The sequence below is a fragment of the Orcinus orca genome, chromosome 2, assembly GCF_937001465.1.
Source record: "Orcinus orca chromosome 2, mOrcOrc1.1, whole genome shotgun sequence".
NCBI classification, from domain to species: domain Eukaryota; kingdom Metazoa; phylum Chordata; class Mammalia; order Artiodactyla; family Delphinidae; genus Orcinus; species Orcinus orca.
In genome coordinates, this window is record NC_064560.1 from 12,691,679 (window position 1) to 12,717,436 (window position 25,758).

The 25,758-nt window shown below is 38.0% G+C and overlaps 1 long non-coding RNA gene and 1 other non-coding gene across 2 annotated transcripts in view; one reads left to right on the forward strand and one right to left on the reverse strand.

Annotated features, from left to right (window-relative positions):
- Window positions 1–1,400: 1,400 nt before the first annotated feature.
- LOC125963390 (uncharacterized) overlaps window positions 1,401–25,758 on the forward strand; it is a 106,025-nt gene continuing 81,667 nt past the window's right edge. The window contains exons 1-2 of the long non-coding RNA XR_007475279.1: window positions 1,401–1,552; window positions 15,683–15,788. This is a non-coding gene — a long non-coding RNA (uncharacterized LOC125963390). The remainder of the gene's footprint in view (window positions 1,553–15,682; window positions 15,789–25,758) is intronic.
- TRNAE-UUC (transfer RNA glutamic acid (anticodon UUC)) lies at window positions 13,706–13,777 on the reverse strand. Its single transcript has one exon. It is a non-coding gene; the product is annotated as a tRNA-Glu (tRNA).

The window sequence follows — 25,758 nt, forward strand, 5'->3', positions numbered from 1 at the left end:
TCCTTCATCATTTCATCTATTCAACAAATATTTATTGAGTATCCACCATTTGCCAGGTCATGGGCAACTTGCACAACTTCTGGAATATTCTTTCATTTCTGCATAATGAAGCCCAGCTCCAATGCCATCTTCATAAAATACTCTTTGATTGATCTTAGCAAAAAAATCTCTCCCTCTCCTGAATTCCCCTCAGGCTTTTTGAACTCCATCTGCTACCTGTCTCCGTTGGCCTCCCAGTCCTAAGAGTGTTAGATGCTTCTTACAATTGCTTCTTTCCTATCTCTTTATGTCCTCTTCTTACCTTTTCAATTACCTGATAAACAGCTTTATACATATTTAACAGTTCTTTATATTAGATTTTGTATGGTCAAATAACATGTGATTTCCATCTCCTGATTGGACCTTGAATAATACACTCCTGTTATCTTCAGCCTCTCTCTCTCTTCCCTTCAGTATATGAATACTGTGAAGTCTCTCATTTGCCTCATACAAAAAACAAAAAGCCTCCTTTGAACCTGTAGCTCCTTCTAGCTATCATTCTGTTTTTCTCTTTCTCTTCTTGACCATGAATTTCCCCCAAAGTAGGTTGCATTTGATACTTCCACATTTTTAACCTACATTCACTCTTCAAGCCATAGTGATCTGGTTTGGTCCTACCACTAAAACTACCCAAATCCATTGTCTGTTACTTAGACTTCATCTTTTTTGACATCGCTGCTGCAAATAACACTCTTGATGATACCTCATACTTGAAACACCTTCCTGGGTTTCCTTGATCCTCCTAGTTTCATAAGCATTATTTAAGGTCCTTTCTGTACAGCCTGAAATGTTGATATTTCCCAAGGATCTGTCCCTGGTTCTCTTGTTATATTATAGCTTTTTCGGGGTGATCTTACTTATTTTTGTGACTTCAAATGCCATATATATAGCTCCCCACCAGACTCCAATACTGTGCTATAGGCTCATATAGCCTTCTTTTTTTAAAATTGAAGTATAGTTGATTTACAATGTTGTGTTTCAGGTGTACAGCGAAGAGATTCCCATATATATATATATATATATATATATATATACACACATATATACATATATATACATATGTATTGTTTTTCATATTCTTTTCCCTTATAGGTTATTACAAAATATTGAGTATAATTCCCTGTGCTATACAGTAGGTCCTTGTTGGTTACCTATATTTTATATCATGTATCCTTCTTTTTATGGAAAGCTCCACTTGGATGTCCACAGGTGTTTACCACCTAAACTCATTATTTTCCCAATATAAACATTTTTCTATTTATCAAGGGGTACCACCACCCACCTAGATACCCAAGCATGAAGTCTGACAGTCATTCTAGACTTATTCTCCCTCGTATGCAGTTATTTGGATTCCCTTAAAAGTCTCTTGAATTTATTCTCACTTTTCCATTCCCATAGCCTGGGTACAGAGTGTCACCATCCTTTGCTTGATTTCATCAAACAAGCCTTCTGACACGTCTCCCATCCTCTAACTTTCTCCTGGCTTCAGTCCATCTTCTCCAGGATGACCCAGGTAATCTTTGTAATTTGTCTCTCTCCTCGCTGGTCCCCAGTCACTCCACCACATACATGATGAGATGCAATAAGATTCCTAAATTTGCATTCAAGACCTTGTTCTGGCTGACTCCTCCCTACTGCAATAGCTTCTCTAATCACTCAAAAAAAAAAAATAGCAAACTGCTCATAATTCTTCAAGGACACCATGACATTTTATGCCCTTAACTCTCCTAATCAACCTGAAACCTATCTGTCTTTCAAAACTTATTTTAGTCATGATTTCCTCCAGAAAGTCTTAATTCTCCAAACATAATAAACATTTCTCATTTTGTACCTTACACCTGCTCTATTTCTGCTATTTTCACATGATATTGTAATTCGTTTGTTAATGTGTGTGTCTCCCCACCTTGGCTGTTTCTGAATATTCTTCAAATAACTCATTTATTGAGTACTTATTATGAGCCAGACAATTATGAAGTGGTTAAAATGCAGCATTAAACCCCCACCATAACCCTGTAAGGTACAAATGAAGTAATTGGCATAGGTCACTCTATCAATAAATGGCAGAGCCAGGAGTTGAGCTGAGGTCAGCTTGACTGTCAGTCATGTTCTGAACCAACACGTCATACCAGCCCATCCTGAAAATTCGGTGTTATAACAAATTGTAAAGGGTTTTCATGAAATAATTAAAACTGCTGTTTTGATTCTGTTTTTCCCCACAGACTTAGTCTTTACTGCACATGTCTATTTTTTTTGAGGTCCTATTTATACAGTTGGATGAGTTTTGACAAATGTTTACAGTTGTGTGACCACTACCACAATTAAGATATAGAACATTTCCATCATCTCAATTTCCTTCATGCCCGTTTGAAGTCAAATCTCTCTCTCCATCCCACTTCCATGGGAACAACTGATCCGTTTTCTCTCCCTTTAATTTTGCATGTTTATGAACATCTTATATATGGAACCACACAGTACACTACCTTTTTGGTCTAACTTCTTTAACTTTGCAAATACTTTTGAGATCTGTCCGTGGTGTTGCATGTATCAATAGTTTGTTTCTCTCTATTGCTGAGTAGCGTTGCACTCCATGGATGTACAACATCCATTCACTGGTTGATGGACATTTGGGTTCTTTGCAGTTTTGGACTGTTATAAATAAATCTGCTCTAAACAGTTATACACAGGTTTTTGTGTGAACATATGTTTCTCCTTCTTTGGGAAAATACCCAAGAGTGTAATTTCTGGATCTTATGCCATGTGTGTGTTTGATGTTATGAGAACTTGCCAAACTGTTTTCCAAAGGAACTATACTATATTTGCATTCCCATCAGCAATGAGTCAGACATCCAGTTGCTTTATATGCCCTACAACACTTGATATTGTCAGGGCTTTTAATTTTAGTCTTCCTATTGGGTATGTAGTGCTATCTCCTTCTGGTTTTAATTTGCATTTCCTTCATGACTAATCATGATGAGCTGATTCTCTGTACTTGTTAACCATTTCTGCATTTTCTTTTGTGAAGCATCTGTTCAAATATTTTTCCTACTTTTAATTGGGCTGTTTGTCTTATTACTGAGTTGCAAGAATTTGCTATACATTCTGGATCAGGTCATTTATCATATATATAATTTGGAAATATTTTTGGACCTGGTTCATTATAGTGGAAAATGAAATTTAGAGACCATAATCTAAACACTAGCGTTGCTCATTGCTACTAGGTTGGTCATTCCTTCTAGGCCTTCTCAGAAGCCTGGTGAAGCTCTGAATTCAGCACACATTATAAACCAGATATCTACAGATCCAGACCATGGTTATAACAGATAAGAGATCATTGTGGGGCAGGCATAGGCACTCTCTGGTTCTCTAGCCACGGCTTCTACTGGGATCTTAAAGCTGTCATTTTCTGTCTCAGAACTACTAAATATAATTAGAAGTAGTTCACCCTCCCCACATCCCTTGTAACCCTTCTGTCCACCACACTGTGCTATGGCAGTAATCACTTACTCTGTCAGAACTCTTCAATAGGTACTTCTTTTTAGGAGACCACAAGTGACTCCCAATAAGCCATCCTCTCAAAGTAAGCAAATATTCAGTTTTCAAATTCAATCAGGTCAAATAGCCAGTCCCAGATTTACATCTTTGAACTTCTAAGATCAATAATCACTTCTAGTTTCAATTACTGTGTCATTTGAAGTCCCATTGCAGACAACAAAATCTGTTCTAGTTAGCAGGGAATTAGAGATTTATAGCATTGTTGCAAAGGCTGGAGAAACAGGTTCTAGGCTGATATTTCAGAGATGACTTTCAAAACAATACTGCAGAGCATAATTCACAATAACTATGAAGTGAAAACAACTTGTGTCCACTGACAGATGAATGGATAAAGAAAATGTGTATCTATGTACAATGGAAGATTATTCAGCCATAAAAAGAAGGGACTCCTGCCATTTATGCCAACATGGATGGACTTTGAGGGCATTATGCTCAGTGAAATAAGTCAGACAGAGAAAGACAAATGCAATATAATTTCACTTTATATGTGGAACCTAAAAGCATCGAACTCATAGAAACAGAATAGAATGATGTTGCCAGGGGCTGAGGGGTCTGGGAAAATGGGAAGATGTTGATCAAAAGGTATAAGCTTTCAATTTTAAGATTAATAAATTCCAGGGATGTAAAGTATAGCCTGGTGATTATAGTTAACAATACTGTATTGTATACTTGAAAGTTGCTATAAGAATGGAGCTTTAATAGTCTCATCGTAACAACAACAACAACAAAATGTTAACTATATGAGGTGAAGGATATATCAACTAACCTTATTGTGGTAATCATTTTATAATACCTACATGTATCAAATCATCATAGTGTACACTTTAAACTTATACAATGTTGTATGTCAATTATATCTCAATAAAGCTTGCGAAAAATACTGCAGAAGTGGCCAAACAAGAAAGCCAAGGAATCAGGAAGTTTAAGTCACTTTCATGCAGAATAAGGAGGATTTTCTCCAATTAGCATTTACCTTCTTCATTAATTCTTTTCTGCCTCAGCCAGTTTTTTGGTTGTTGCTGTCATGGAAAAGTTATCAAGTGAAGCAATAGTGCCTAACGAATCAGGCCAGCTCCACTCCACACAACTTAGACCTTGAAGAGAGAAAGATTTAAACTTCTTAAAGCATCTGCAAGCTCAAAATAAAAAATGAAATTCTTTTATGAAAATAGTTATACCTTTATGAAATTAAGCTCAATTTCATAGCTAAAGCCAAGTCACACACGCACAATTGCAGAATCGTTCAGTTTAACAGCCTCTGTGAAAATTGTCTGTGTTTGGGACCAGCAAGGCAAAGGCAACGAAAAGATGTGATTTTTGAAGAGCACCATAAGTAGATGCATTTATGGCATGTGAGGTGCCATAAAAATAGCACTAATCTAGAAGATAATTAAATCAAATGATTGATGAATCCACAGACATTATGAAGTGTGACGAGTTAATAGATCTAGTTACATAACCTGAAGAGTAATGCTTCAAAAAAGACATTATTTATTCTGCAAAGAGGCACCAAAACAAAGACCTTAAGGTAAAATATTTAAAGTGCTAATGAATATTTTGAAACAAATAAGATGTATTAGGAATACTGCTTAAATGTATGTATTGATGGTTTAATCGTAGGTTAAAGGGTTTACATCTATAGTTTGTTCCCAAAATCCTATCAGTGAAAGAACTCAATGTTTTGATTACAGAGAAATGTTGGTGTAAAGATTTTCCATGGATCCATATTCTACATTCAATGATAGTCTCAAAATGGTGAATCCAAGCCACTGCAGTCATAGCTGTTTACAGCTTTATGCAAAAATTAAGATTAAAAAAACACTCTGCCAGTTCATACCAAAGAGGATGACCAATGAAAAATTTTCTCAAGAGTTTCTGAGCTAAAAGAATTAAAATTTTGGCTGTAAGTGTGGGTATAGATAATTCTTACTTTGAAAATTGGAAGGTTGGTTTGTTGGCTGAAAAAATGTATGAACTGGGACTTCCCTGGTGGCGCAGTGGTTAAGAATCCGCCTGCCAATGCAGGGAACACGGGTTCGAGCCCTGGTCTGGGAAGATCCCACGTGCTGCGGAGCAACTAAGCCCTTGTGCCACAACTACTGAGCCTGCGCTCTAGAGCCCGCAAGCCACAACTACTGAGCCCGAGTGCCACAACTACTGAGCCCGAGTGCCACAACTACTGAAGCTCACGCACTTAGAGCCCGTGCTCCGCAACAAGAGAAGCCCCCACTCACCGCAACTAGAGAAAGCCCGCGTGCAGCAGTGAAGACCCAACACAGCCAAAAATAAAATTAATTAATTAAAAAAATGTATGAACTAATATTTTGAGTGTGTTAATGAACATGAGCCAACATTGGAAAGATCACAGGAAATATAATAATGTATACTGCCTTGAGAATTAGGACTTGGGCTTTCACTTCCAGGGTAGGTTTGATCCCTGGTCGGAGAACTAAGCTGCATGGCCAAAACAAAACAACAACAACAACAAAAATCAGTGTCTTTAGGTATTATCACTGTCATGCTCCACCCACAAGTACTGTGGTTTTGTAAACTAATTAAACCTCACAACACCATCAACTCTCCCATGTTAACGACTTGAGAGTCTTAGCATAACAAACTTCATTTGATTCAATAGATATGTTCCAGAAAATATGTTTTTGAAAAGAATTTTTGCAACCTAATTATACTTTAAGAACATTGAGAGTTCACTATTTAGAGAAATCTGAGGATGAATCATTTTATGTAAAAAAAGAAAAGAGCCCTTCAGTAAAAGAAAGCAATTATATATTATTTATCTACTTTATAAATCTAAATTCGCTTAAAGTGGAGGGGGTACCTCTGTATAATATTAGGTAATTTATCGTAATATGTTCCTTTTAATGTATCCTTTGAATTCATTTCCATTCAAATTGACTTAGTCAGGTGGTTGATTGTTGTAAATCAATTGAACTTGGTTAAAGATAAACAATAAAAATGTAAGACTTCTGTTTGTAACATTGAATTCAGTGTTAGCGGTGTAAGGAAACGCATAAACAGTATGGTAACCCTTCACCTTTTCTAGAGCTTAAACAGATAGTTTGCCAACATGTACTGTAAATAGTTGCTATTTTCCTCCACTGTAGACTGCCACAAGGCAGTTTCTTCCACCACATTGTGTTATTTAAAAGTTATCTGCTTTTTTGGCTGCTGTTCAAGGGAGTTCTTTGCCTGTAAATCCTCTTTATCTCATGCTAGGGTTGAAGTGAAATCTTGGCACAATTTCAGTGCATTTGTCTTGTTGTACCAGGGGAGAAAAAAATGAAGGGCCCCAGAGACTGACACTGTTCTGCAAATGGTCATGAAACAGTGGGGAGCCCTGCTGGCCATTCAAAAGGGTAATACGACTAAGCTCCCACTGCTAAAAATAAGATCCACTCACACTAAAGGCAGCCACACCATAAAAAAGATCATTGAAAAGCCTGAAAGATAGAATTACAAAGTAAACATTACTCATCATGTACTTGACTCCAGGCCTTTAAAATCAGCTTAACTTAGTGGACTGGTTCCATATGTAGTAGTCATTTAGTTCTTAGTCTAGGTTTTACATTCTTGGACTCTGAACTCAAGTTTCTATAATTTGCACTGTGGAGATAATCTTCCTGTTTGTTACAGGTTAGAGGTTTAAGAGAAAAAATAGGATGCATCCCACTTACAGAAAGTCTGAGACAACTTATCCACTTGAGATAACATCTCATTTTGTGAAGGATGCTCCAGAATGACTTCCCCACCACTGACCAGCCCTCTACACAGAATGTGTAACCTATGCTTATGGATACACAGCAGGAACTGCTGTCAGAGTAATGCCTGCACATGAAGACATTCCCCGAGTTGGCTTCTGGCATTTAGCTTGTTTTTAAAAAGAAATTGAACAATTGTGTCTGTTTAAGGAAGGATCCCTTGAACTGAGAATAAGTGGGTTGATCTAAAATACAACCCAGATCAGACTTACAAGAATAAACTATATTGAATATAATGTGGTCTGGGGACTTCCCAAGAAAACAAGTGCATTAGTAGGAGAGGGTTCTCTGAGCTCTCCTCTTGGCCTGTTATGGTGAGTTGTAAGGTAATACAATAGCACGTGGTACTATTGAGGCCAGGCTGCTGGGTCTGATCCCTCCTTGGTTCTCTTAACCAAATTGGGCCAGAGATTTTAGCTGGATCATGACTGATACATGATTACTGCTAGAAAAGGAGGTCTGAGCTCATGCTTTTCCAATGACAGTTGGTGACTATAACCTTGACCCAAGGAGGGTTCTTGAGCCTGAATTTGGAAGGCCCTCCTTATTTGCAGGGGTGGGCCACCCTACATGGATCTGGTTCCAAAGCAGCATCATTTCAGGTATAGTAAGTTTAATTTCCACAAACTATTGGAGTTTTGTGTTTAATTTTGGGCAGAATCATCAGACTTTCATTTCAAAGTTGTTATATTTTCCATCACTTATTTTAAGAAATGCCAAGTAAAACAAGTTTAAAAAATAAATGGAGCAAAAAATCTACAAACAATAAATGCTGGAGAGGGTGTGGAGAAAAGGGAACCCTCTTGCACTGTTGGTGGGAACGTAAATTGATACAGCCACTATGGAGAACAGTATGGAGGTTCCTTAAAAAACTAAAAATAGAACTACCATACGACCCAGCAATCCCACTACTGGGCATATACCCTGAGAAAACCATAATTCAAAAAGAGTCATGGGGGGCTTCCCTGGTGGCACAGTGGTTGAGAGTCCACCTGCCGTTGCAGGGGACACAGGTTCGTGCCCTGGTCTGGGAAGATCCCACATGCCGCGGAGCGGCTGGGCCCGTGAGCCATGGCCGCTGAGCCTGCGCGTCCGGATCGTGTGCTCCGCAACGGGAGAGGCCACACAGTGAGAGGCCCGCGTGCCGCAAAAAAAAAAAAAAAAAAAAAAGTCGTATACCACAGTGTTGATTGCAACTGTATTTACAATAGCCAGAATATGGAAACAACGTAAGTGTCCATCGACAGATGAATGGATAAAGAAGACGTGGCACATATATACAGTGAAACATTACTCAGCCACAAAAAGAAATGAAATTGAGTTATTTGTATTTAGGTGGATGGACCTAGAGTCAGTCATACAGAGTGAAGTAAGTCAAAGAGAAAAACAAATACTGTATGTTAACACATTTATATGGAATCTAAAAAAAAAAAAAAAGAGGTTCTGGAGAACATAGGGGCAGGACAGGAATAAAGACGCAGACAGAGAATGGACTTGAGGACATGGGGAGAGGGAAGGCTATGCTGGGACGAAGTGAGAGACTGGCATGGGCATATATACACTACCAAATGTAAAATAGATAGCTAGTGGGAAGCAGCCGCATAGCATAGGGAGATCAGCTCAGTGCTTTGTGACCACCTAGAGGGGTGGGATAGAGAGGGTGGGAGGGAGATGCAAGAGGGAGAGGTTATGGGGATATATGTATTCATATAGCTGATTCACTTTGTGATACAGCAGAAACTAACACAGCATTGTAAAGCAATTATATTCCAATAACAATGTTAAAAATAATTATAATTCTCTGAACAGTTATTTCAGGTTGTAGGGCTTATTTTAAATATGACCCCTTTGTAAGAATCAAAAAATTAAAGAGAGATAAAATATTCTGAAATGTTTATTTAATGGAAGACAGACCAAGTTCACACAAAAACTAAATAACAAAACAAACTCTTAAATACAAATAATTTTCTCCATCATCTTAATCTAATTTAATTTTTCATATTAAATTAGACTTAATATATTCAAATAAAGTCCAAAAAGAAAACAATGCCAAAACAGAGAGATTTTGTTTTTCCTCTGTTCAAAATAAGATGAGTTCTTCACTTCAAATTTAGTCTCTATCTCTTATAAACACATTCCTACCTCTACAGAAAATGTAGTTCTATGTATATTCCACTTACTAAGCAGTTTATTTTCATTGCAGTCACAGGATACTTTTGGAGAAGGTAAGCATAAATCAATGTTACTCTACTGTTCTTACTATTTAGCATTAAATTCTAACAGTAATTAAACACTAGTGACTTTTTTCTTTGAACCTATTAATGTTCACCGTACACATTATATTTCACGTGAACCTTGCAGTTTTGGATTATGTTCATCACATTTTTGAGCATCTTAATGAACATAATCCAAGTCAAAAACTATCATTCTAAGCTTGGCAACACTAATTACAGCACCTGAAAACTAATTCAAATAGAAAGTTAGTATGCTATATATTTATTCAAAAGAATTTTTTTAAAGAATATTATAGTTTTGGTGATTAGAAATATTTGCAATTTCTATTGTCTAACTACAGAATTTTTTCAGTTGATTCATCAGAGTGGACAGTAGCAGCTCAGACGGGAAGTTCTATTATCCACTAGTTCTGAGTACTGCAGTTTATGATTTGAAAGTTATAAGATGGTTCTCCAGTTGGCTTCAATCAACATAAAACTCATATTAAGGGCCAAAGTTAAGGAAATGATGCATATCTGCTAAAATAATCAGCTGCCATATATTTCTTCGGCCTTAAAAACACTAGATGACAATCTTGCCCTGTGACTCAAGTAAAGCTTCTAGTGTTTGGGGAAAGTATGTAACTGATGCAAATATTTAGGTATATATTTAATTATGAATGTGGATTTGCTAGTATTATGACTATTGAGAAAACTATTTGATGGCCAAAGCTACTTTATAGAGCACTGTTGTACATTAGTAGACAGAGCAATTAGGAATTTAAAAAAAAAAAAAGAAAAGAAAAAGAAGAAAAAAGAAATAAAAGGTATCCAAATCAGAAAGGAAAAACTGAAACTGTCTCTGTTTGCAGATGATGTGATATTATATGTAGAAAACGCTAAAGATTCCACTAAAAAAACTGTTAGAACAAATAAATTCAGTAAAGTTGCAGGATACAAAATCAATATACAAAAATCAGTTGTGTTTCTATACACTGACAATGAACAATTAGAAAGAGAAATTAAGAAAAATTCCATTTACTATAGCATCAAAAAGAATTAAATACTTAGGAATAAATTTAACCAAGGAGGTGAAAGCTCTGTACACTGAAAACTATAAACCACAAATGAAAAAAATTGAAGAAGACACAAATAAATAGAAAGACATTTCATGAATTGGAAAAATTAGTATTGTTAAAGTGTCCACACTGCTCAAAGCGATCTACAGATTCAGTGCAAACCCAATCAAAATTCCAATGGTTGGGCTTCCCTGGTGGCACAGTGGTTGAGAGTCCGCCTGCCGATGCAGGGGACACGGGTTCATGCCCTGGTCCGGGAAGATCTCACATGCCGCGGAGCGGCTGGGCCCGTGAGCCATGGCCGCTGAGCCTGCGCATCCAGAGCCTGTGCTCTGCAACGGGAGAGGCCACAACAGTGAGAGGCCCGCCTACCACAAAAAAAAAAAAAAAAAAAAAAATTCCAATGGTGTTTTCTACATAAATAGAAAAAAATAATTCTGAAATTCTTATGGAACCACAAAAGGCCCCAAATAGCCAAAGCAACCTTGAGAAAAAAGAACAAAGCTAAAGGTATCACACTTCCTGATTTCAAGCTATATTACAAAGTTAGAGTAATCAAACCAGTTTGGTATTGGCATAAAAACAGAGAAATAGATCAATGAAAGAATGGAGAGTCCAAAAATAAACATATGCATATATGGTCAATTAATTTCTGACAAAGGTGGCAAAATATACAATGAGGAAAGAATAGTCTCTTCAATAAATGGTGTTAGGAAAACTGGATATACCATACACCATACACAAAAATTGAGTCAAAATGGACTAAAGACTTGAATGTATGACCTGAAACTCCCAGAAGAAAACCTAGGTGATAAGCTCCTTGACGTTGGTCTTGGCAATGATTCTTTGGATTTGACAACAAAAGCAAAGGCAACAAAAGCACAAATAAATAAGTGAGACTATATCAAACCAGAAAGCTTCTGTACAACAAAGGAAACCATCAACAAATGAAAAGACAACCTGTGGAATGGGAGAAAATATTTTTAAACCACATATCCATTAAGGGGTTAATATTCAAAATATTTAAGGAGTTCATACAACTCAATAGCAAAAAAAAAACCCTCAATTTAAAAATGAGCAAAATACCTGAATAGACATTTTTCCAAAGAAGACATACAAATGGTTAGTATGTACATGAAGAGGTGCTCAAAATCATTAAAAATCAGGGAAATGAAAATCTAAACCACAATGAGATATCACCTCACACCTGTTTGGATGTCTGTTTTCAATAAAGTAAGAGCTAACAAATGCTGGTGAGGATGTGGAGAAATGGGAGCCTTTGGACACTTGATGGGAATGTAAACCGGTACAGCTACTGTGGAAAACAGTATGGAGGTTCCTCAAGAAATTTAAAATAGAACTAACGTATAATCTAGCTATCCCACTCCTGGGTATATATGCAAAGGAAATGAAATCATTATCTTAAATAGCTATCTGCACTCCCATGTTCATTGCAGCATTATTCACAATAGCCAATATATGGAAACAACCTAAGCGTCCATCGATGGATAAATGGGTAAAGAAGATTTGGTATCTATACAATGGAAAATTATTCAACCTTAAAAAATGAAGGAGGGAATTCCCTGGCCGTCCAGTGGTTAGGAGTCAGCACTTTCACTGCTGGGGCCCAGGTTCAATCCCTGGTCGGGGAACTAAGATTCCCACAAGCCCCGTGGCATGGCCAAAAAAAAAAAAAAAAAGAAGGAAATCCTTCCATTTACCACATCATGAATGAATCTGGAGGGCATTATGCTAAGTGAAATAAGCTACACAGAAAAAGACGAACACTGTATGGTCACTTATATGTGGAATAATTTTTGAAAAGTCAAACTCATAGACAGTAAAAAAGTGGTTGCCAGGGGCTGGGAGGTGGGGGAAATAGGGATAGGTTGATAAAAAGGTACAGACTTTCAGCTATAAGATGAATAAGTCTGAGGATCTAATGTATAACATGGCAACTATAGTTGATAACACTGTATTGTACAATTGAAATCTGCTAAGAGAGTAGAACTTGAGCATTCTCACCAAAAGAAAAAAAAAAAGGTAAATATGAGAAGTGATGGATATGTTAGTTAACTCAGTGGGAATCCTTTTGTAATATATACATATATCAAATCATCACATTGTACACTTTTAATGTTATGTTACAATTTTATTTGTCAATTATACCTCATAAAAGCTGAAAGAGAGAATATTCATTCTAGCATTTGCAATTGCTAGGGAATGAAATTCATTTACTGATGGAATAATATGCAGTTGTTAAAAAAAGAGAATGAAATATATGTATTGTTTGGAAATAATCTCAAAAAGATATTAAGTAAAAAAGCAGGGTGCATTCCAGTGTGAATATTATGCTACCATTTGTGGAGAAAAGACTCTAGAAGACACACAAGCAGGGGATAACAGTTTTCGAATCTGGGGGGAGAACTGGCTGGCTAGAAAACAAGGGTGGGGAGACTTATTCTTCATGGTATAGCATTTGATACCTTTTGTGTAACATGATTATATTACCCATTTAATGATAATTTTTAAGTGGAAAATTAAAGCAAAAAGAAAGAAAAGAATAACAGGTAATGTGTCTGGGTAGCCCACATCCAGGATGACCTGTTAGGCTTGACAGAACCTTGGGTGTATCCAGAGTTCATGGTCCCTATCTATAGGAACAATCTGAGGTGACAGGATGCACAGCCAGCCCATTCCACTACTGTTGAGACTGCCAATGCCAGTGTTCTCCTGCTCTAACCAGTGGAGAAGAATCTAGCTGCTTAGAAACTTAGGCATTTCAGAAACAAATCTATCCCCCCTCTCAAGTGACAGTGGACACTTACCCTCTTACCATCAGAAATGGTAAGAAACTCTAATGCTGAATGAACGCCCTACCTTATCAAAGACCATTCTTGTTTTTCCCCGCTGTGTCTCAGGAGATGGGAAACTTATTGGTGTTTTACCCATACTCCATCTGTGGAACTAGCAGTAGAATGTTAGATTTTTTTGTTCTTTTTTTTGTTTGTTTTTTGGCCACACCTTGAGGCTTGTGGGATCTTAGTTCCCTGACCAGGGATTGAACCTGGGCCATGGCAGTGAAAGTGCCAAGTCCTAACCACTGGACTGCCAGGGAATTCCCTAGAATGTTAGTTCTTAATTAAACTAATAGTTTCAGAAGCAAAATTTTGAGATTGCTAAGAAGAATCTATTTAAAAACTATTTGATTACTTAAATTTCTACCTCACTCCTCTGTTGAGATTTTGGCCCATCATATATTTCATGAACTAACTATAAGGCCCCCTTTTTCAGGAATATGTACTAAAGAATACAGCAATTGGGATATTTATATTAGTGATTTATTTTAGTAAGTTATTATATTTTAAAACTATTGTTGTTTCACAGATTTTTCTACTTCAATTCATCTGAATGATATGAACAGGTTTAGAAATAGGTGTACCGTATTTACAAGAAGAGTTCATTAGTGGCCACAAAATCTTAGTCTTTTATATAAACTCCATCAATAACTCGTAGTTCTCAGTCTCAGTGATTAGATATAAAAAGGATCAGAGAAAAGCAATAGGACAGGACACCGCCAGGTCCAGGAGAGAAGGGAGAAGGTGCAGGCAGGCTCCAAGGAGCTGAATTTCTAGAATTGGTTACATTTTAGCCAGATAGACAGTGGGGTGGATATCATTTCAGAGAGAGGAAATAATATGAACAAAATATCTTTTGCCGACTGCAAGAAAGTTATCATGACATGAGCTGACAGCCCATGAGAAGGGACAGGAGACGATGCTGGGATATAGGAAGGGACTTTATGCCCAAGGGGTTTATGCAAAGCATTTTGAGTTTTATCCTGTACATTTTGGAAAACCACTTTATAAAAAAAGACAACTACGGAGGTTCATAAAATTAAAATAGATCAGTTTGCACCCAGGAAATTCTACACCCAGACGGATCATCATATCACCAGTATGATGGGAATACTTTCTCATTCCACCGGGGTGTCGCTTGCGACCCTCAGGAGGGAGGGATCATTAAGAGAAACCAAGGTTGTCTCAGACAGTGACCTACCAGGTGATCAGGAACGGAAACCGCCCCTTCCTAACATTGCCATGCCTCGCTTCCCAGATTAAACCACACTAAACTGGGATGGAGGTAAATGCAGCCTGTGTAAAAATTTAAAATAAAAATGTCATCACTGAATGTTCCTGTAAGCATCCTTGAGCAGCACAGTACCACTACACTGCTGGTCGGGATTTTACTGCTTACGATCCCTTTGCATCACCTGTTTGGGGGGAAGGTTGGTAATCCTGCTAGATAAGGAGTGTCATCTCCAGCCGCTTTTGCGGGGCTTACAGAAATCTGCCAACCTAGACCTTGCTTGGGTGTGGATGGGTTTTCCTCTGCCCAGCTGTGGCCTGGCTCTGAAAGAATGGAAAAGGGGCTCTGGCTCCTGGATTCTGGGAGAAACAGTTTGGCCTCTCTTCCCAGTGAGATTGCAGCTGGCTTCTGCTGACTCTATCAGGAATTAGTGTTCTGAGACCACAGACTGCCTATTCCTCCTATGACTCAGGCCATGTATCTTACACAGTAATACCTCTTATTGTGCTAAAAACTTTTTGCCTTCTACCTGGGTCTGTTTTCATTAAAACGTGCTCTCAGTTTAGCAGGAAGTATCTCTTTGTGAGTCAAACCAGAAAGATTACCTTTCTCGATTTGTCTTACTTTGATTTCCAAATTCCTCCCTTGATGGTGGGGTGGAGAGTTAAGAGGAGGATCACGGGTTGGATTCTCCAGGAAGCAGTTGTGGTAATGAAGTCAGAAGTGTAAATGTTTTATTGTGAAGTAGAAGTTACAAAGGAAAGGGGGAGGGAGCGGGATGGGGCAGGGGGAGCTGTCAGACCACAGGGCAGACAGGACAGAGTCTCTGCCACCGGAAGACAGAACTCTGGAGCAAAGATTTCCCTTCCGAGGAGTTCTGCATTTGGAGGAAATGACTAGGCCCTGATATATTGCCATGCTTATCACCAACTAGGGGCCATCCTGAGGACGGTGTGATGTTGTTGGCTGGAAAGCTGAGGCAGATCCTGCAGAGCCATCACCTTCATGACAAGTACCTGGCATGGTCTCCTAGAAACACAGTGAGTTTTGTGTGCATGAGAAATCTTTTTGCTTTTAGCCCCTGAGATTTGATGATCTTGAATATGTGGGTTTAAGGTTTTCCTCAATTTTGGAAAAATTTTGGCCATTATTTCTTGAAATATTTTTCTGCCTCCCCTTCCCTTCTGGCTTCTCCTGACTGATGGAAAGTACTTGGATTGGTGCCTAGTAATTGGTCCTTCTACTCACTACTTAGTAGATGCATCATAGCACTTATGAGTCCTGGAGAAGCTTTATTCCTTCCTCTGTGCTACATTTTTGCCATGTGCTTCCACCATTGTGTGTATAAAACTGTATTAGTCTCCTTGAGCTTCCATAACAAAGTACCACAAACTGGGTGGCTTAAAACAAGACAGATTTATTCTTTCACAGTTCTGGAAGCTAAAAGTCCAAAATCAAGATGTAGGCAGAGACATGCTCTTCCTGAATGCTCTGTAGGACAGTCCTTTCTTTGTCTATTCCTAGCTTCTGGTGGTTGCTGGCAATCCTTAGCACTCCTTGGCTTGCAGATGAATCACTCCAGTCTCCGCCTCTGTCTTCATGTGGCCTTCTTCCCTTGTGTCTCTGCCTTTCTGTCTTCACATGGTGCTTTCCTCTCTGTGTCTGTGTCCAAATGTCCTCCTTTTTATAAGGATAAGCAGTCTTTGGATTAGGGCTTACTCTATTCAGTATGACCTCATCTTAATTTGATTACCTCTGCAAAGACCCTTTATCCAAATTCTTAAATTCACATTCACAGATATCAGAGGTTAGGACTTCTGCATATTTTAGGAGATACAATTCAATCCACAATAACCTGTATTTTCCTTATTTGCTTATATGTAAACTCCCCTTAGTTGACTATCAGCTTCTTGAGAGCAGTAACTTTATCTTTACACTCTTGGTATCTAGCATATCATCAAATTATATTTAGCTCAATGTATGTAGACACATTTCAGTAAATGTGTATAGAAGTGTGGACTTAAAAATAAAAAAGCACAACATGAGAGTTGTGAGTTAAGTTTTATCTGGGGCAAAATGAGGACTATAGACCGGGAGACAGCATTTCAGTTAGCTCTGAGAAACTGCTCCACAGAGGTAGGGGGGAGGGTCAGTATATATGTGAATTTGGTGAAGGGAGAGTACATGAAATCAAGCACATATTTTTTGCAGAAGGTTTCTGCTAGTCTTGTGAAGGTTACTGTTAGTCATGAGGAACAGATGTCACCATGAAGGATTTTAGTACTTTTCTAGATAAGAGGAGATACAAGAATTGGGCTCATAAAATAAGCTCCTGAAACTATCTAACTATCTGAAGACCTGTTCTGCTCATTTTTCCCAGAGCACAGAGTGCCTCATTTCTGCTCTCCACAATGAACTCCTTTCAGCGAGTGTTGAAAGTCAGCAGCTGCAGCAGGACATGGTTTAATCCTTGTAGAGGTAGATGACAAATGCCAATGTCAAGTGCCAATTTGTAGTTGACAGAAGGCAACTGAACTGAATTAGAACAATGCTTGCATTGCTAAAGATCAATCTGGGAAAAAATGTAGGCGAAATAATAAAATACTAAATAAATATTTCACTTTTTAGCTATGAATCCAAGTCTTTATATAGTATATCACTTAGGATACAAATTTTGGTTGTAGGCAACAGAAAAATCCAACTCATAGTGTCTTAAAATAAAAAGGAAATTTATTGGGTCACGTATCTAAAAAGTACAGAGGTAGGTAATTTTTCATGTGATTCGTTGGTTCAATGATACAAACAAGAGAAAGTGTAGAGGTTTTCTTCTTTCAGCCATGACAGAATACCTGGTACTGAACTAGCCATAAACAACTAGAAAATTGGACAAAATATCTGAAACAACAGTGTTTAGAAATTGGAAACCAGTCAGGACTGTAACACTTGAAAAAATGAAACAAAGTGAAACTGATGATCACCATTGGTTTCTGCCCAGAGGTACTTTCCATATTGTAGTACAGTAAGGGGGCAGCAGGCAGATGACAGTGGTCTCACTGAGCTAAAGAGACAGGGATTGGAGTTTGGGAATGCCAAGGTGAATAGAATTTACAAGGCAAAATATTGGGGAAGAGGGAACTGTGCAGAGTTAGAGCTCCAAAAATGTACAAATCTGCATAAGGGTCTGTTGAGGTTTCGGCTGAGTACTAAGCTGCACATGTGTAGTGCAGAACTCCATAAGGCTTTGCAAATGAGCTATAAACTAGAAAATTCCCAGAGCTCACATTGGGCTGAGAGATGTTTTATTTTCTAATTAGTTACAATGGAGAAACCATATTTAAAAGCTGGAGTATTCAGCAGAGACCATAGAAAGGTTGCAACTTAGTAATAGTGCTAAAATAGCCTAGAGTAAAGGCCACTGTCTGCCGACCCTAACAAAGCTTATAACTAAACATCAAAAGGATCAAACTGATCTGCAAATAATTTGCCTACCAGCCATAGCAAAATTCAACACTTTTTAAAGAAAATTTTTTAAAAAATTCAGACACTCAACAAAATAATTTTCACAACATCCAGCATCCAATAAAAAAATAGGGCTTCCCTGGTGGCACAGTGGTTGAGAGTCCGCCTGCCGATCCAGGGGACACGGGTTCGTGCCCCGGTCTGGGAAGATCCCACATGCCGCGGAGTGGCTGGGCCCGTGAGCCATGGCCACTGAGCCTGCGCGTCCGGAGCCTTGCTCCTTAACGGGAGAGGCCACAGCAGTGAGAGGCCCGCGTACCGCAAAAGAAAAAAAAAAAAATTACCAGCTGTGCAAAAAAGCAGAATATGTGACATATTCAGCAGGAAAAAATTAGTTAATAAAAACAGAACCAGAATGATGATGATAATGTTAGTAGAAATTGACTGTAAAATTGCTATTAAAAATATGCCAAGGAATGAAAGGAATACATAACATAATGAGGAGAGAAATGAAACTATATAAATGTAACTTCTAGTGCTGAAAAATACAAAATCTGAAATAAAAATTTACCAGGTGGACTTAACAGCTGATTGGATTCTGCCGAAGAAAAGATCAGTGAACTTGAAGAAGGCATAGCAAATAGAAACTCTAATATGAAACGTAAAGAGAAAAGTAGCTGGAAAAATAAGTAAAGATCCTTTATTATCTATGAGACACGTTTACATATGTGTAATTGGAGTCCTTGAAGAACGGGGAAAGCAGAAAAATGGCAAACCATTTTTGTGAATCTGAGATCAAGTATAAATCCAAGGATCTAAGAATAGTAACAAATCCTAATCAAGATAAAAACAAAGAAAAATGCCTCAAGACTTAGCATAATTAAATTGCCTATGATTAAGAGCAAATTCTAAAAGCAGACAGGAAAAAATAAAAGGCACATTATATACAGAGGAACAAATATAAAAAAGAGAAAGACTTTTTGTCTGAAATTATGCAAGCCAGAAGACAGTATTAATGTAGCCATGTCAGTTTTCTTTTGTTATGGTTTATATTTATCTTTTTCTGTCCATTAACATTCAACATTTCAGTGTCTTTCTATTTAATATGCATCTCTTTTAACATGCATGTAGTTGGCTTTTGTCATTTTATCCTGTCTGGCAGGCTTTTTCTTTTTTTTTTTATTGAAGTATAGTTGATTTACAATATTGTATTAGTTTCAGGTGTACAGCATAGTGATTCGGTATTTTTGCAGGTTATATTCCATTATAGGTTATTACAGATAATGGGTGTAATTCCCTGTGCTATACAGTAAATCCTCGTTGTTTATGTATAGTAGTTTGTACCTGTTAATCCCATACTCTTAATTTGTCCCTCCCCCTTCCCTCTCCCCTTTGGTAACCACAAGTTTGTTTTTCATGTCTGTGAATCTGTTTCTGTTTTGTATATACATTCATTTGTATTATTTTTCAGATTCTATATATAAGTGATATCATATAGTATTTGCCTTTCTTTGTTTGACTTATTTCACTAAGGCTTTGTCTTTTAATTGGAGTATTTAGGCCACTTACATTAAATTTAATTTCTGATATAGTTGGATTTAAGTCTGCCATCTTGCTCTTTGCTGTTTATTTGTCCCATATATTCTTTTTTTCTCCCATTTTTTTCTTAATTCTTTTGACTTTTTTTTAGTATTCCACTGTATCTTCTCTACTGGCTTTTCATTAGAGCTATATCTCTTTGAATTGCTTGTTATTTGTTTGTTTTTTGAGGGTACCAGGGGTTGTTGTAGAGTTTGCAATATTCATCTTTACTTATAACATTCTACCATCAAATAATATTGCATCACTGCACAATATAATAACCTTACAACAATATACACTAATTACCCGTCTCCCTTGCTTTGTGCTATTATCATGCGTTTTACTTCTATATATGTTATAAACCCATAAAGTATTATTATTTTTGCCTTAAGCAGTCAATTGTCTTTTTATGATATTTTAAAATGAGAAATAAGTATTTTATATTTACCCACATATTTACCTTTTCCAGCACTCTTTATTCAGTTGCATAGATTTAAGTTTCCATCTAGTATCACTTGCCGTCAGTAAAACAGTTTTTAGCATTTCTTAAAGTGCGTTTCTATAAGCAAAAAAATTTCCTAAGCTTTTTATTGTCTGAGAAAGTCTTTATTTCACCCTTTTGTTTTTGCTTCCATAATTCTAAAGTGCATTCCTAAAGTCACTTTTTTATTGTTGTTAGAATTAGCCAATAGCTATATCTTTTACTTAATCAGCAGAATCTCAGAAACATTTTGTTTTTTCCTTTCCCTCTACTCCTTCCTGCCTCACTCCTACTGTTTCATATATTGAATTCTTCTAAAATATTATTTGTAATTTTTATTGATTTTGCTTTACTTTTTTTTTTAAAAAAATCAACACATTTAAGTGTATTTTTCTCCTTTTTCTTTTTCCTAGTATTTTTTTTCTGTATCTCCCTTCATTACCCAATTTTTCCTAATACATTTTAGGAAACTAAAATAGTGTTAAATTTTAGTTTTTGTTTGTTTTCTCTTCCAGTTTTATTGAGATGTAATTGACATACAGCACTATATAAGTTTAAGGTGTACGGTGTAATGATTTGATTTACATATATCATGAAATGATTACCATAATAAGTTTAGCAAACATCCATCATCTCATTTAGCTACAGAATTAAAGAAATAGAAAAAAAATTATTTTCCTTGTGATGAGAATTCTTAGGACTTACTCTTTTAACAATTTTTATATATAGTATACAACAGTGTTAATTATATTTATGATGTTGTACATTACAACCCTAATACTTATTTATCTTTTAACTGGAAGTTTGTACATTTTGACCACCTTCATACAATTTCCTCTCCCCCCCACTCCAAGCCTCTGGTAACCACAAATCTGATCCGTTTTTCTATGACCTTCTTTATTTGTTTGTTTTTGAGGTGTAATTGACCTACAACACTGTGTTAGTTCCTGTTACACAGCATAGTGATTGGATACTTCTATATGTTTTTAAATGATCACCACAATAAGTCTAGTTACCACCCCTCACTGTACAAAAATATTACATAATTATTGACCATATTGCCCAGACTGTACATTTCATACCAATAACTGGAAGTTTGTATCTCTGAATCTCGCTCACCTATTTCTCTCATTCTGCCACCCCCCCACCCCGACTCCTCTCTGGCAACTGCCTGTTTGTTCTCTGTATCTATAACTCTGTTTCTGTTTTGTTATGTTTGTTCATTTGTTTTGGTTTTTAGATTCCACATATAAGTGAAATCATAGAGTATTTGTCTGTCTCTAGCACATTTAGCTTTAATAAGTTGTTTCACTGATTTCTTTTCTTTTTTCTTTTCTTGCATTCCAGCTTTGTCATGTGCTAACCTTGGCTAGTAGGCTGGACTACATTTCCTAGAATTCCCTTTCTTGTATGTTTCTGGTTAGGATGCTCACATGTTGTTACCCATCTGCTGCTGTATCTTACAGGCACAAAGCAATTGCAGCTAAGCCTGCAATTGTTCTCCCTTCCCCTGGATCACCCTTCCACTTCTCTGACCCCTGAGTCAGGTTTGCATGTTTAGCTCTATGACACAATGGCACCAATGACACCAATGTCAGGAGTAGCAAGAATGAGCACAGGTTTCAGTCTGTCCTTATGGAGTTCCAGTTTGCGTTTGTGGGTTCCATTCTGCTCACAATCTTTCCACGTGACTGCCTGCCCTGTGGACTTCAAGCTCCAGCATCAAATGCAGAGACAATACCTTCATAGAGACCACTTAACTAGCTCCCACAATTGAGCAAGTGGTAACCCTGTAACAAATCTCTTTGTACATAGGGATGTAGATATCTCCACTACTGGTCCTGTTTCTCTCCCTCCCTAACGGATACACTGGAATACATCTATCGATTCATAAATGGCCTTTTATAGCAGTTCTTCTTGAATTTCCAGCTGTGATTTTAAAATTTTGGACCTATCTGCTTTCCATACTTTAGAAGAACCTTATAGTTTTTGGTCTTCAACTGCTATTCTTATCTTCTAGAATAGTTACAGATTTACTAGTTTATTATATTTATTTTATCTTATTTCTAGGGTTTGGGAGGCATAGAATAAGCCTTTGGTGTGAGCTCGGTCTGTTGTCATGACCAGATCCTTTAGTTAGTTGTTTTTTCCTAAATAAAGTATCTGAAACCACTTTTTTAAAGATTTAGAAAAATATCATCATTATAGCTAAGCCTCCTTAGTTTGGTCAGTATGAATTTGTGAAAAGTTTAAATATAGAAAATTTGAAAGGAAAGGGTGAGGGCATAACTTTCTGCATCTGAAAATTACTGGTAGGTAGGTTGATATTATATCAGAAGTAAAGAACTTTCACACATTCTCAAAAAGAGACATGAATTTCACCCTATTTAGGGGAAAGGGGGAAAATATTCTGCTTAAATGACAAACATCTTCCTTCCAAAAAAAATTTCATCACCTACTTCTTTTTTAATAAATTTATGTATTTTTGGCTGCGTTGGGTCCTCATTGCTGTGCATGGGCTTTCTCTCGTGGGCTCTAGGCACGAGGACTCCAGTAGTTGTGGCACGCGGACTCAGTAGTTGTGGCGCATGGGCTTAGTTGCTCCGCGGCATGTGGGATCTTCCCAGACCAGGGATCGAACCCGTGTCCCCTGCCTTGGCAGGTGGATTCTTAACCACTACTGTGCCACCAGGGAAGCCCCTCATCATCTACTTTATCTTAATTTTTTCATGTCACACTAACACAAATTTGGTTTTAGAGAGAAAAAAAACTCAAAAAACTATTGCATATGAAATTCTGAACTTTCAAATTAACAAAATATCTTGAACTATATTAACAAAGGATTGCCACATAACAGACTTCCTAGAGGAATCTAAATTAGCAAATCAACTGTTAGAAAAATGAATTCTAGCACAACTTAATTCTTAAATGAATTAAGTTGAATAATCTTTTTGCTCTGCTAATTGTCACTCAATTTTTTTAAAAATTTATTTATTTATTTACTTTTGGCTGAATTGGGTCTTCGTTGCTGTGCATGGGCTTTCTCAAGCTCTGGTGAGCTGGGGCTACTCTTCATTGCAGTGCGCGGGCTTCTCATTGCAGTGGCTTCTCTTGTTGCAGAGCGCGGGCTCTAGGCACCCGGGCTTCAGTAGTTGTGGCACACGGACTCAGTAGTTGTGGCTCGTGGGCTCTAGAGCACAGGCTCAGTAGTTGTGGTGCATGGGCTTAGTTGCTCCATGGCATGCGGAATCTTTCCAGACCAGGGCTCGAACCCATGTCCCCTGCATTGGCAGGCAGATTCTTAACCACTGTGCCACCAGGGAAGTCCTGTTGCTCAATTTTTGAATTAATTTTTATATTCTTTTTACAGTATGACTAACAATCCAAGGATAAGGTATATAAAGCACTTTGTAAACTATAAATAACCAGAAGGAGGTAAGCCAAAATTGTTGTAACCTTTGGTTTAACTAAGCCTTAGTATAGCGGTCATTGTTTGGGGGTATATCTGGTAATATTAATTCTTCCTTGTCTATACCATGAAGTTTTAGCAGCTGAAGACAAAATAAAGTGTGCTTATGGCATTTGTAGACTAAAATCTCCCTAAGCCCTAATTTGCTTATTCTTGGCCTTTGGTCTCTTATATACAGTTAAGAAAAGAATGCAGCCTGTCTGTCCTGAGCACCAACCTGCCAGATCTAAGATGCGGACAGTGATGAATTAACTTTACTCAGAGAGAGGGCTGGCCTTGTTCCTGCACCCAGGGGTTAACTTTATACCCTTGGAATGTCCCAAGTGATAGGAATGTGTTGTTATTCATGGTGACCCCTCAAAGCACACCTAACAGTTTTTGCTGGTAAATGACTCATGGTGGACATTCTGATAGGTTATGCTAAGAGATGCCTCATTGGCGGGTTCTTCCTACACCAGAAGTCTTAAAGTGAGGACTGGCCACACCAGAGAGATCAATCATGTGATTAGAGGGTTGGGACTTTGAGCCATGTGATGCTAGTCTGACCTCTAAGAAGGAGAGAGGGCTGGAGATTGAGTTTAACAGAGTAGGCCATGACTCAATCAACATGCCTACTTAATGCCTCAGTAAAATCTCTGGACACCAACATGTGGACATGGAAGCTTGAGTCTGGAGCCCTCTCAGTCCCAAATTCTGCCCCATGCATCTCTTCCTTTCGCTGGTTCTGACTTTTACTCTTTGCTGTAATAAAATCATAATTGTACATACAGTACTTTCCTGAGTTCTGTGAGTCATTCTACCAAATTATCAAGCCTGAGAGTGTCTGTGGGGACCCCTGTATTTGTAGGCAGCTAGTCGGAAGTGAGGGTAGCTCTGGGAGCCCCCAAACTTCCGGCTGGTGTCAGAAGTCTTGGGCAGAGTTGGCAGTCTGGAGGACTGTGCCCTCCACCTTGAGCTGAAGTGGATGGACTTAAGATTTGAAGGAGCTAGGGCTTCCCTGGTGGCACAGTGGTTAAGAATTCCCCTGCCAATGCAGGGCACACGGGTTCGAGCCCTGGTCCGGAAAGATCCCACATGCCACGGAGCAACTAAGCCCGTGCACCACAACTACTGAGCCTGCGCTCTAGAGCCCGAGAGCCACAACTACTGAGCCCTTGTGCTACAACTACTGAAGCCCGGGTGCCTAGAGCCTGTGCTCTGCAACAAGAGAAGCCGCCATAATGAGAAGCCCGTGCACCGCAACGAAGAGTAGCCCCTGCTCGTGGCAGCTGGAGAAAGCCCGTGTGCAGCAATGAAGACCAAACACAGCTAAAAATAAATTAAATTAATTAATTAAAAAAAATATTTGAAGGAGCTAGAATGAAAAGGATTTAGTGATTGACTGGAAGTTGGAGTACTGACCTGGGACGTGTGGTGGATGACTCCCAGGTGTCAGACTTGAGCAACTAAGTGCCATTCACTGAGTCAGAGAACACTGCAAGAGAACAGGTTTGTCAGGGAAACATCCCAGGCTCAATTGGACTTACTGAATTTGCTGTACCTATAAACCATGTGTTTGGAAGTGTCTACTATGAAGCTTTATTTGTGTGCCTGAAGCTCAGAGGAAAGGTTTGTGCCGTGGATGTATATTGATAGATCTAGGAGTTGTTGGTATGAATATATAGAAGGTATGCAAATTCAGGAGAATGATAAGCTTATCTAGGGAAGAATGTACACAAAGAAAAGTTCTAGTACAGCTTTAGCTATGTACTCTGCTCAGATTAACCATTTAGAGCTTTATCAGGGAGTAAAATGTAGGTTGGGACAGAAGGTAGGTGGAAGAGGCAGAGAAAGTAAAACTTCATGGTTTCTTTTACACGTGGTTGCCATCTTTCTCTTCTTTTTCTCCTTCCTCCTCAGGCTGCGTTGTAATGGAAATGGGTGGGTTTTAGGCATTGTCCGCGGTTATCTGGCGATCAGGCTCTTGCTGCTGTTAAAAACTGCCTTCAGGGAGCTAGATCTCCACTCTTTTTGCTAAATA